Source organism: Photinus pyralis, unplaced genomic scaffold (genome assembly GCF_008802855.1).
Source record: "Photinus pyralis isolate 1611_PpyrPB1 unplaced genomic scaffold, Ppyr1.3 Ppyr1.4_LG6, whole genome shotgun sequence".
NCBI classification, from domain to species: domain Eukaryota; kingdom Metazoa; phylum Arthropoda; class Insecta; order Coleoptera; family Lampyridae; genus Photinus; species Photinus pyralis.
Window position 1 is genome coordinate 10,090,355 of NW_022170663.1, and position 12,163 is coordinate 10,102,517.

Sequence of the window (12,163 nt, forward strand, 5' to 3'; positions counted from 1 at the left end):
AATAGCAAACAGTAAAACAAAATACCAAAAAGCCACAATAATATATTAAAACGCGTTTCAATAGCAAGACTGTCATCATCAGCGAACCACTCCGAAACGATAAATTGCTTTGTTTATCCCCGGATATTTTAAAATTGTAATTCAAAGAACGGAAAACGCAATGTTTCAGTTTTTTATTAATTACACAAAAAAACAACTGGTAATTTGAAAATAATAGCGCCAATACATTTTGATTCTAAATCAAAATAAAAATGTTGAATTCGTGATTACATCGTCACCCCACAGAATTACCAATGATTCGTTTACATAAATGTGTAAAAACGGCTGTTCGAAACAAAAAGTTCTGGTCTTGTATTGCGCATTAATTTGTTTTTGTAAAGAAAACCCGTGTGACAATGACGGTTCGGCAAGAAAATGAATGTCGATGGAGAGTAATTTATTTCGCCCGCGACGTCGGCGACCGTCATTTATTCTAATTCCCGATTTTCCTAAGTTAGAGTTTATTTTGTCAAGTGAAAAGTATGAAGCTCATTTAGGAAACAAAAGTGAAAGGAGAAAGATCCGGAAATTCTGATAATCAATTTAATTACGCTATCTTTATTGAAACTGACACATTTAACGCCCGCCGAGTTTAATTTATTCAACGTCGTATTCAAAACGCAATTAAGCTCGATATTATGAGAGTAGGTAGCAAAAAGTGGTCATAAGCCGTTGATTAATTTTAGTGGAGGATTGCCACCACGATTTCTTTCAACGGAAGAAGCACTAAGTACTTAGAGTATAGTAATTAAGGTACTCGAGGCGCATAATTGAGTTTTTGCATTTACGGGATCAAAACGGCTGATTAATATGCTGTATTTTTGGGAACAGACGTTGTTCATTTGCTTGTTTAATATAAAATTTCACTTTTCATTATGAATGTGTATGTTTCGAAATATGAGTCTGCTAAGTTGACAGGAAGCCGGAAAAGTAGTCAGGTGTACTCCGTTCAATAGTTATTGTCCAAGTACGTGGCAATGGAATGTTGTTTTTAGGTTTAATAAAATTAAAAATCCCTGTCGGAATCAGCTGTGAAGAAGTACAGGAGGGATCTAATTTGACTATTTGAGGTTAAACATGCAATGTTGTCAGTGCTTTCATACTTTGTTTGCCACTAGACCTAATATATTTGTATATCGGCGTCATGGATACGTAGGTATCAGTCAATTGTGATTTATAAAATTATAGTCCAGTATGCGGAGCAGTCAGAATGGCCGATTCCTACAAAAGGTGGTGTACACGATTTTATCATTTTAAATGGTCCATTTGGGTCCAAATAACATGTATTTGAAGAGTGCACACCAATTTTTTCCCGGCACAACTTTTGGCAGCCAAAAAACCTCAAAATGTTCGAACTTTTTTCAGTTTTTCGCTTAAAACTCGAAAACGGTCCATATTTTACTAATAACATTTCTTTGGTAAATTAAAGAAAACACAATACTGCGTCGATCAAAAGATGAACAAACAAAATCGGTCCAATAGAAAAATGTTTACAAGCGATCAAAGAAATCCCGTAAGCTCCCCGTCAATTCCTGGAGATCCACGGAAATCCCTGAAATCGGATATAAATCCTCAGAAATCCTTTCGAAATCTTCTTAAATTCTTCCCCATACTTGCTTTTGACACTCCATTCCAATACTTTACTACCGCCGCTTTTTCATATAGATTTATTTTTGAACGAGCCAAAGAAAGCTATTTCAGTGACAAAATGCAATTGGAAGGTAGACAAGGAAAGTCAGATTTTGACTTTTTCCATGTGAGAATGAAAATTAATTTAGAACGATCTCATGGGTCAAAAAATTGTAGTTCACATGTCATATTTTATCAGCAACGACTTCATTCGGTACGGCAAAACAAATATTGAAAGGTAAAAGTGACCGCATGTGCAGATAAGCGCATTAGGTGATTAATCTCTACCTGCTTACGTTATCGCCCCTCCTTCAAAAATATAACTTATGACCAAATCATTCGATCGTGTTAACGCGAAGTGCAGTGCATCTTGTGCGGAATGGTGTCCAAAAATTCCAAATGGTTCGAAGGAGAGTGCCTAGTACCGAAATCAAGTAAGCCAAGGGTGAATTTTGACAAGCACAGATTAGATACCGCGTAAAATGCAGTAAGTAATTTGGATTTTTACATTTAAACATTGGGCATACAATGCAAAATGATTTCGACAATAGGTAAAGTGTGACTAAATATTGTGTATGGAAATTTACCTCCACACATGTAATAACTGCCGTTAGTTTCAATCAATCATTTTCCAAATCAAAAATTTCTACACGACAATTACAATCATCTTATCTATCCGAGTCTACAATTGGAAACACATGTGCGATCCATTGCGTCGGCGGCGTCGGCATTTTAAACAGGTGTTTAGAAGTCTGTTGATAATTTCATTCTTAACAAAAACCGCACTTGCCTTTTTATTAGATTTAATAATAATTGTCGCAGAGTTTACTAATTTTGAATTAATTTGATACGAGTGAACCAAATACCTTCGCAAAATGAAATTGCTTGAAATCGAAACGCATGCAACTCAAGATTATTATGTGTCACCTCATGCCTAAAAACTGTACGAAAAGGGTGACTAGCAATTTCATTCTTTCTCTCTGTATTCATGTTAAATCCGGGTCCTTATTAGAGCCATTCAATTGGTCCAAAAATGCATTCAATATATCAACGTATTCACAAACTTCTTTAGAGTTGAAGAAAAGTGGATTTCCATTTTTCGCATATTCAGACCAGATAATTTTGTCTTGTTTCTTTTATTATTACTTCTTGCATGAGTGTTTAATGGTATTAGTCTTAGTAACTATGACAAATGGAACGATTGAACTTGCGGCTATACTCAGGTTTCGGGCATGCCTTTCTGATCTGTAAAATTCCTACCCAAGGAGGTGCTTTATTGATCCCCAAGGGACGTTGTAAAACACATTAGAAATACTGTAGAAAATTCAAAGTCATTAGCCCATTGCGTAAAGACGTGGTTTGGGTAAGTGTAACATCTAAAACGACAGTTTTAGAGATGTTTTAAATTTCGGGTGCTCCAACCACGCTCATTAAATTTGATATGAAAATTAACTACACATACTGTAGTTGAAGCGTGTTAGTGAATTTTGGAAATGAAATCAATATGCTGGTAACGCAACCACAAACGATGTCATTTGGGAATAGAAGTTTTGATGTGTTTTTTAAAGACAAGTTTCTTACAATTTAGAAATAACCTGAAATAATGTAGAAAGTCGAAAATGTCCAAAATCATTAGTAACTTGAACAAAAGACGTGGTTTTGGCAAGCATTACACCCAAAACAATGTTCTTAGGGACTTTACAAGTTCGGGGTTGCTTTTTTCATGACGCAGCACCTTACAATTTATATGAAACTTTCGCTTGCCAGTTATTAGACAAGGGGTAAGGCGGACTGACCTTTACGGCTTAAACGTCACAAATGCCGCTGCTTAGCGACATGAGGGCATCAGTTGCAGTGAAAGGGTGGTGTTGGGAGAGCCATTCAAGCAATTTGTCTTGTTCATTCCGGCTCATTCAATAATTTCCAACACATTTCAGAAATTGATCCAATTTTTAATTGTTGGTACTTTTTGAACTCGGAAGTCCTACAATCTTTAGGAAGGGGGTAGTGAATTTTATCGTTCCTTTAGGAGACAGCGCATTAAAAAAAAGGTTACCTCAGTTTTTTAGAAAAGTTGGAAAAATGGGTGTTCATTGATCGCTTTTAACAATTTTTCAATCAACAGGGTTTTGTTTTCTTTTTTTTTGAAGAAGTGTTATTCATAAAATATGGCGTTTTCGAGTTTTAAGCGAAAAACTGAAAAAAGTCCAAACATTTTGAGGTTTTTTGACTGCCAAAAGTTGTGCCGGGAAAAAGTAGTATGCACTCTTCAAATCCATGTTATTTGGACCCAAATGGACCATTTAAAGTAATAAAATCTTTTACACCACCTTTTTCAGGCCAAAATTATCTGCATACTGGAGTATTAAGCAAATATGCCAAAAATCATAAACTCAGATGCGAAAATGCAAATTTTAAAGGCCTAACAGGCATTACAAAGCAGACCTAAGGAAAGCGGAAACCTTAGCTCGGCTTAGTGACATTTGGGATGCATTAAACTTAACTTTTGGTCTAATTTTGGGGATTGTACCATTCTAGGTATCAGAAAAAACCATTGAACGAATTATCCGGCTGGATACTTTTGAATTGCAACCTTTTAGTCAACGACCTAAAACTGATGTTATATATAAAAATTTTTCATTTCGGGAAGATTTGCAACAACTGATTTGGAATTATCACTCGAAAAATGAACACTTTGGCTGGATTATTAAGGGAGCGCGGGAAAATTTTGATTTTGATAAGGGGAAAACTATTTTATATAACATTCTAAAATCAATGGGTTATAAATACAAACACGTAAATGGACGTAAAATTCTCTGTGAACAAAGACATGTTGCATCCAAATTACGTTTTTGCGGAAATTCTTGCAATACCAAAATTCTAGTGAAAATAGGACATTCGTGTATCTGGACGAAACCTGGATTTTTCAAAATGGATCCAGCGCCCGAAAATGGGTACACGATTCAGAAATTAAAAGTAATCCGTCTATAATTGAGGCTTTGAGAGCCAGCATGGTCTAAGTCCAAAAACTTTGTTTTTAGATAAATTAACCTAAAGTTGCACGTCAATTAAAAAATCCTGAACATAAATATAAACGCTTTTTTGTGATAATTTTATTTGTGAAGGTCTAAATAAAATATATAGATTGGAAGGTAGTTTGATTTTTAAAATTTTGTTACCTTTTTGACCTTTTTTGTGACTTAGACCACTATGACTTTCAATACTTTTTAATATATGTTTTGGTATACCACAATAATAGATTTTTTGCTCTGTAATAATAAGAACAAAAAGTTATTATACCTTAAAAAAACGTTGCAATGAGACACAATAAAATTTAAAACGTTTTTAAAAATTTATTACCAAAAGAGGAAATAAAACATAATTTATATGAAAAATAAAAACACGAGTATATTCCAAAACAATGGGGAAACTAACTGTCACCATCTTCTTCTTCCAATTCTTCAAGTGGTCCAGGATCTTCAACGTCACAATTTCCAATTACATCCTTGAAGTAATTGTGATGAATCTGAGGAATAAATTGAAAAAGTTCTTCCATATTTTTCTTCTTTTTATCATTAATTTCAAGTGGGCCCTGATACAGAGACGAAAGCTCGATGGCCTTGAACATTTTAGGAGCACCTCTTTGGTTTGGCAGTAAACTAATAGCATTGAAAGGATAGTTTTCATTGAGCGTTTCTTTATAAAAAATTTTGTACGTGCTACGGGGGTTCCTTCTGGACTTGAAAATTACCATCGGTTCCGCCCGGCAAGGCAAACCGTCTTCTTCTCAGGCTGCTCAATCGATAAAAATAAATGCTCCGGCTAATTTAAATCGGTGGGCTTTTAACTCTTTTGAAACTGCGTAACAACCTTAACCTGCCGCCTACCAGTCTCCTGCCTCAACTCCTACTCCTCCCTTTCCTTCCCCTCGTTCTTCGTTAAAGACAGGCACATTGAAACCAAATAGATAATATATTGAAATGAGATTAGCGATACAATCAACAATTTACAGGGATCTAGCAGTTCTTCTATTCTACTTGTAAAAACAATAGCTTAACAATGACAACTACTAACTAAAAAACCTTAACAGGTGAAACTAATTTACTCAAGGGGTGGCCATCCTCTACAGTTTGAAAAAAATGCAACAACAGGTAATCAGTTTTTAATCCAGCGTGGGCTGGGACTTATTTAAATAAACACAAAAATTTATCCTACTCTTTGGTAATCGTTCATTGGACTTTAATAAACAATCAAATCAAAAATTTTTTTACTATAGCTTAATTACCAAAAAGTGGAATTTTACAGAATGTTACAAATTTAATTAGACTAACCTTTACAACATTTGTACAGCCGATCTTGTGAACTGCTCTTTCCTCTGGTACAGGGTGGATGTGATCTGACACTTAGTCTCTGTGACTTCCTAGGGGTTGGCTTGAATTTAACACACGGAAACCAAAAATCCACGGTGCCTATCCTTCCTCGGAACGAAAGCAAAGTTTAGTGTTTGAACGGAAACTTAGTCCCGGAAATCCTTCGCGTGGCGAGTGGGAGACGGCTAGTTGCCAAAGTTTCTACACAGCACAGTGTATTTAATTTTTATTTTATTAGTTTATTAGCTTTGACCGCCTGCGGAATACAGATTTTTGAGTTAGCGGTACGGCAGAACACAAACTTTTATGATCACTATCCGACGGGAAACTGTGATGGTTCAAAGTATTATTTCACCAGCTCTTCTTGGGGCAAATATCTCTCCGAAACGCAGCGCTCCTTCGACAAATGACCTTACGGCACTAGTAGGAAATTCCACCTGGGGCGGATCCCGAAATTCTGCGCCTTGAGGACTAGGGCAGCACTTTGAATTATATATCCTCGAGAAAACACAACGTATCCTAACGCGATTCACTGCATCCAAAGTAAACTGGGATGAAGCTCAAGGGTTCGCCCAAATATCACCTGATTAGAAACTGGGTCTTCTTCGCCAAAAAAATCAACACGAAAAGAAAATAACACTTCGGAACGGGTGCAAAAAGCACGCAACTGGGAGCAACCGAAATAAGCCGGTGGCTCAAACCGCCAAGTGTACCAAAACTTTCGCTCAAGGTACGTGTTGACCGCTTGAAGTACTAACCGCGAGTCTTCTTCAAAAACGATCCCCTTCTTCAGAATTGAAATGAAAAAACCACACCCAAATTACCATAAAACAAAAATGGCTCCCGCTAGAACTTCTCCCATTGGTTCAGATAAATAAGACTTAACCCACTCTAACTTCGTCATTAACCTCAAAGAACTGCTGACCCAACTGATCTCACGGTTTTCTGCTGATGACGTGGAAAGGCCTTATCTGTTGACGGCTCGATGCTACATCCGCTCCTTTTCTCGGTCCAGACGGCGCCAACGTTGATAAACTAACGACAAACAAACTCGCATTACTCATGATGACGTCAATCAGCTTTGCACTCTTCCCACGACGAAATTAAATCTGAGCGAAATTAAATCTATCGGACCATAGTCTTGAGCGAACCGAAATGCCCAAACACAAAATTTCTAACCGGAACAAATAATGAAATATACAGGGTGCACTATCATGACAAGAAATTCGAAATTTTTTAATGAAATTTGGCGCGAAATAAAACCACTCGTTACATACGGCTCAGATTTCTTGAAGTGCAACCATTGAATTTGTAACCACGCATACTTACCTGAATCTGATGGCTCTGATGATGAGTAATCCTCTGGTTCGTACTCACTTTCACTAGAAGGAAATGGCTCACTTTCAGTATCACTACAACTCATTTTTAATGTCGACAAAACACATTTCACCATTACAAGAAAAATGCACTAATAATATATCTGCAATTCCATTTAATGGCAAAGTGGTATAATTGACATATAATAGGCAAATGAAAAATAAACGTTATTATGCAGATCTCACTAGCGCAATCTACAGGTCTAATTTAAAAGTGAGATTTTTTAAATTTTGTCACATGGTACTTTTCCCCAATAACATATAGAGGTCGCTGTTATCTCAAAACTGCAATTTTGGGACTTGTACCACTTTGGCTTTCAACGCCTCAATTAAATCAGAAGGGAAGCGCCTTACTGTTTTGCATTCGGGGTCTCGTTTTGGATCTTTGGAAGGGTGTAATCTATTACAAACTTCAAATAGTAACGATAGGGATTATCACAAAACCATGAACGGGGAGATTTTTCAAAATTGGGTGGTTAATCAATTACTTTCTGCTCTGAACAAAATTCAAGGTAAATGTGTGGTGATCTTGGACAATGCACCGCATCATTCGGTGCAGTTGGAAAAATTACCCTCACGTAATTGGAAAAAGGATCAGATGCAGGATTGGTTGATTAAACACAATGTCAAAATTGAGGGCAAAATTACCAAAAATTATCTTCGGAGTTTAATTGAACATTTTAGGAAAGACAATAACAAACGTTACGTGACTGACGAGTTTTTGAAAGAGAATGGGCACGGAGTTCTAAGATTGCCTCCGTACCATTGCCAGTATAATCCTATTGAAATGGCATGGGGGTTCTGTAAAACTTACTACAACAAGCGTATAAATTCTCAGCTTTCATCCAAGGACAAGGTTAAATATTTATGGCTTGAAGCTCTTTCAAATTGTACTTCTGACATGTGGCAAAATTCTTGTAATCATTGTGAAAAACTAATTTCGGAAAACTGGGTGAAATATATGGGAAATATTTCGTTTGAAAACATTCCAACCTTCATTATTTCATTGGAGGAATTTGAGTCAGAATCAGGTATTGATAATGATTCAGATACTTTCAATGAAACAATGGTCGTGGAATAGAGGGTTTTTATACTCAATAATGAAACGTATTGAGCAAGTTGTTTTTCATGAAATTTATACGCATTAAACTATAATAAAATTTCACAGGGGATCACCTAAGAGGTAAGGAATTTCCACTTCCCCTTTAACTTCGGTTTCCATTAAATTACACTCAACGCATACAATTTCGTTAGACGAGGCACGATTATAAATGGAAGGTATAAAAGGAATCCAAAATAAGAAATATAACCACTAGGACCATTTATCAACAGTACATCCACTAACACGAGTCAGAGATACTACATCATAAAATAGGTAAAAGAAGGAAATTGAAGAAGTCGCAAAGAAATACGAAGAAAATAAATATTTGTTCTCGTTGCGCGAACGTACCTATGGCAAGTGGGAAACTTTATTTAAAAATAAAATTAGGAATTGCGGGGAAATTATCGCGTTTCCAATCGGGCGGAATTTATCCCATTTCCACGCTTGGAAGATTTACAGATGTAACTTTAACTTCAAGAGGTATTAACAACTTAATAACATCTTTAACTAAAGTGGTTTTAGAATAGCTCACAAATTACAAAGTGCCACCATCATTCTTAATTAAGGGTGCCGGCGGAGCACCTCTACTACCACATTGACGACTTTGTTAAATGACATTTAGGTTACAACTAGACTGATTCATTTTAGGGTAACTAACGTTCGTGACGCTGTTTATTTAGCTATTCCGCTTGCTTGTGGGATTTTACAATGGTTTGAAGATTATTTTAACACGTAGCGCGTGTAAACGCGGGTAGGTTAACCTAATATTTGTGCAAGTTTGCGGAATGCGTAAATGTCCTCTTTTGGAAAGTTTATGGTTACGTGTAAGTGCGCATTTTTTACTGTAAGCGCCACTGTATCTCTCTACTAGTAAGTTTATATTGACTGTGTTGCGCCTCAAGATTTACAAATAGCCCTCCGGATCTAAGTTCGTGTTGCTCCTATGCATTATATAACTACATTTGCGTATGATTTGATAAATGTTTAGATCAGAAAAGCGATATTTGCTGTTTTCAATCAGGTGATGTTCCAATGCTGTGTAGATTCAGTCAGAAATGTCAGTGCGTCTTATCTATAGGAATCGTTACATATTGATTTTGCTCAGGTTTTCCACTTTGCTATAAATTTAGCGTTTTTATATGAAACGAAATGAGTCGCTGACGATACATCTACTCTATTCAGTTATTAGCTGACGGCATGAATCGTATGAGAATGGTGAATGGATGGATCTGGGTGATCACTGATCAGCCGATGGACCTCGTTTCGGTGGAGTGTGAATGAATTTAATCGCCCATTCACTTTCACAGTAGTCGATTATTTTGACCCATTGTATGTAAATGTTGTAAGGCGAAGGTAGAAACGCTATGGAGTCTTGTTTACATGCCTTGCCCTTCGAGCTGTTCATTTGGAGATTGCTACCGTTGAGACGGTTCATGGCGAGACAATGTTGCTCAAGAATCTGGGAATGATAAGGAGTGATAACGAGACAAACTTCATGGGTGCTTCGGAGGAACTAAAAAAAACTCTTTTTGAGTTAGATAAGAACAGAATCTCGCGTACTGTAACTATGGAGGAGACTGAATGGTCATTCCTCCAGATAGTCCCCACAAGGGTGGAAGCTGCGAACAACTTGTTGGAACAGTGATAAAAGCAGTTTGGACTGTTTTCCATGAAGTGGCTCCAAGGAAAGAGGTACTGAAAACCGTAATGACAGAAATGGAGAACTCCGTTAACAACCGTCCTCTTACGCATGTATTGAACGATTTGGAATGCAACTTGTTAATTGAAATTGATTCATCGAATAAAGATTCAGGAAAATTTGTACATGATAAGAGCTCAGTGGCGTCCAGCTCAACTCCTTGCTATGTATTTTTGGAATAGATGGACGAAGGCGTATCTCCCTAGATTGGACACCAAATGGGTTATTATTTAGATGAAAATAGGAAGAAAACTCTAAACCGCCCCCCTCCCCCACACTTCTTATTTTTTTTAGTGGTTTCGACGTGGCCGTCATCTTCTGGCTATAAGTTTTTAATTTTCTTCCCATTTTCATAGATGTCCACCCCATTTTGAGTAGTAACATAACATGGATACTTCCGATGTGATTATTTAGAGTTGTAGATATCTGAATCATTTTGGGTCCTAATTTTTGGCGTGATCGACGTAACAAATGGCCTTTTGGAAGGGTAGTGAAAGTGTTCCCTGTAGAAGATGGGAAATTCAGGGTGGTGAACGTGAGTTCTAGCCACTAGTGGAATCTACCGCCGTCGGCCAGTTGTGAAACTTTGTGGACTCAGCTTCCAGGAAATGTGGAAGCAGAGGTAGTACGGGTGTGGGTAAAACCCGGACCCGGACCCGGACCCGGACCCGGACTTGGTGGGTAAAACTCGGACCCGGACCCGGAGCCGGACTTGGTAGGTAAAACCCGGACCCGGACCCGGACTCGGACTTAGTGGATTCTTTCTTTTATATTTTCGTGCATCGTAACATTAAATCCGTTATAAGGGGCTTGGTAGGGTTCCAAGCATTACCTTTTTCGGTTGGATTGAACCCTTTCTGTGCGTCAAATGCGTTTGGCTCATATTTTCGAAATGCACAAAGAAAGTAGAAATTTGTTTCTTTTGTCAATATTCCTTGTTGTAGTCGCTGTATTAAGTTTTATTTTAGGCGAACGTTAAAGCGGAAGCGGAGCTTATTTTCGCTCGTTCTTACACGATGTTTGTATACGCGCTTTAACTTTAGAAGGAATTATTACAGTACGAGGTTGAAATCGTCATAATATGTTCCAGATCATAAAATAACATCCATATCCCTCCACAAATACAAGAAATATGAACAAAATTGCGCCAGGAATGCGGGTTGGCACATCTTGGTAGCCGTGTGACATAGTAAACATTTAAATAGGGGAATTTGTACCTAGATTACGGCGCAACAATAATCTTCTATTAAAGAGTTTGTTTTGGAAACCTTCTAGCTTTCCGGAAAACTATAAAAAATGAAAAATAAAGGAAACGGTCAAAAAATGCATGCACATACCCAACTTCCTTTAAACTATTAAAGCGATTTTTCTAAAAATTTTAATGTGGATCCTTCAAATCTAATCTGCCCATGCGCACACCCAACTTTCTTATTTGTAAAGGAATTTCTCTGAAGCGGCAAATAAATAATTTTAATCACAGATGCTTCTAGCAAAGCAAGCATATCTCATATTGTAAAAATCAGATGTGCGCTTGCGCATGCTGCGCAATGTCAATTTCCTTATATGTAGCGACATTTTTTTGAATTTTTAACCAATGGTTCTTCTACTGCAGGGAACATATCGCATATTTTAAACATCAGGCGCGAGCTTGCGCACGCTGCGCAATGCTAAGTTTCTTATTTATAAGAAAACATATTTTCCTCTACCTACACATAAATAGTCCGTTATATGAATTTTCGGCAAGATCTGATCGTTCATGGAAAATGGACTCAAGTAACTCCCCTTAAGGCGAAAACCGCTTTTTCATTTTTGTTTTCGTTAAATTAGGCTTATCTTTTTCTCGTAGTAAAACACTACAAATCACCGACAGTTTTTTTGAACATTACAGACGTTCCCGTAAACCGAGTAGGTATTGGTTTATTGGACATGATACAGTCGATCTCAGTAA

General features: G+C 37.1%; 1 protein-coding gene across 5 annotated transcripts in view; it reads right to left on the bottom strand.

Moving 5' to 3' along the window:
* The window catches only part of LOC116173317 (regulating synaptic membrane exocytosis protein 1), a 159,843-nt gene that overhangs the window by 43,565 nt on the left and 104,115 nt on the right, over positions 1–12,163 (bottom strand). Inside the window, exon 1 of one of the 5 annotated variants that reach the window (XM_031490700.1) lies at positions 7,368–7,518. The exons of the other annotated variants lie outside the window; for them this stretch is intronic. The gene's annotated coding sequence lies outside the window, so the exon portion shown is untranslated. Of the gene's footprint in view, positions 1–7,367; positions 7,519–12,163 lie in introns of those variants that run through there. 5 annotated transcript variants of the gene reach the window in all.